The following is a 1,149-nucleotide window of genomic DNA, read 5'->3' as shown; positions in this document are numbered from 1 at the left end:
AACTGAACAAAGGGCCAGTGGGATTGTTCACTTGCTTAAGGCACTTGCTGCCAGTCTAGTGACCTGAGTTTGATCCCTGGCATCCACATGATAGGAAAGAGCTGATTCCTGTAGATTGTCCCCAGACTTTCCATGGGTGCTCCATGGTATACACACACACTTAATAGATTAATAAATGTAATACAATTCAACATTGAACTAAATTTAAAAGGCAAAAGAAGCAAATTCTGACTGTTACCAGGAAGGAGAACACTCATAGATAGCACGTTGGGAACACTATCATGCAGGTGAGAAGAGTTAAAATCAATTCAAGCAGAATTCAGGTATCACTGCGTCTAAGAACTAAATGGTCTACCATACAATCTAGAACTTAGTAGGCATGCTGTTAGAACAGGCACCAGGAGTACTGGCATTCTATTTGCCTTCAAGAGTAAAATAGGTCCCCTAGAGGTGTTGCATGTGCGTCATGTACGTTAGTAGTCAACAGAGAGGGTAGAGGTTATGTCTGGGCTTAGTGTTCTGACCTGTGAATCTCTGAATGATTACTAGCCTAATATTCCATGAAAAAAGCGAGCCTGAGATGACCACCAGTCCGGTGCCAGGCAGGCCTGAAGGGGCCGACTGTGCCTAACTATCATATGCATGAGTGGGACACAGCTCTCCTGAGACAACTCCAGACACTGAACAACTCTCACGTCACTAAGAGGTGGAAGGAAGAGAAAGAGAAACAGAAGGATTTGGGCACAATGAAGAGAGGCAGAACTGGAGACAGAAGGGTAACGAGAAACAGCCTGGTGTGAGTAGCCTGTGCTGCCACCTGGGATCATGGTGGGGTGCTGTGCTGACACTTGGCGCCACATCTCGATACATGGCCCTACAGAAGCAGGGATCTCTTGCCACCAAAGGACAGGCAGATGTCCCTGGTCTGGGATACCACCTGGGGACATGTTTATGTCTGAGGGCTGTGAAGACTGGCCCTACCCTTTGCCTGGTCATTGTGGGAGAGTTGGCCCTAGGGTATGAGAGCAGGAGGGCTGACCCCATATCTACCAGGTATAGTACTCAGGAGAGCAGACCCTACAAGTTTTAGGAAGTGCAGTAGAGCTGTTTTGCCCTGTTTGTAGGAGTTGCCAGTGAGCGGGCCCTGAG

At 47.9% G+C, this 1,149-nt stretch overlaps 1 pseudogene; it reads left to right on the top strand.

The window, feature by feature from the left end:
• The first annotated feature begins 441 nt into the window (after positions 1-441).
• Positions 442-558, top strand: Gm24216 (annotated as a pseudogene).
• Positions 559-1,149: the final 591 nt, after the last annotated feature.

The sequence above is a fragment of the Mus musculus genome, chromosome 3, assembly GCF_000001635.26.
Source record: "Mus musculus strain C57BL/6J chromosome 3, GRCm38.p6 C57BL/6J".
Lineage (NCBI taxonomy): Eukaryota > Metazoa > Chordata > Mammalia > Rodentia > Muridae > Mus > Mus musculus.
Note: the sequence above shows the minus strand (reverse complement) of the source record. Positions and strands in the feature narration are given on the sequence as shown.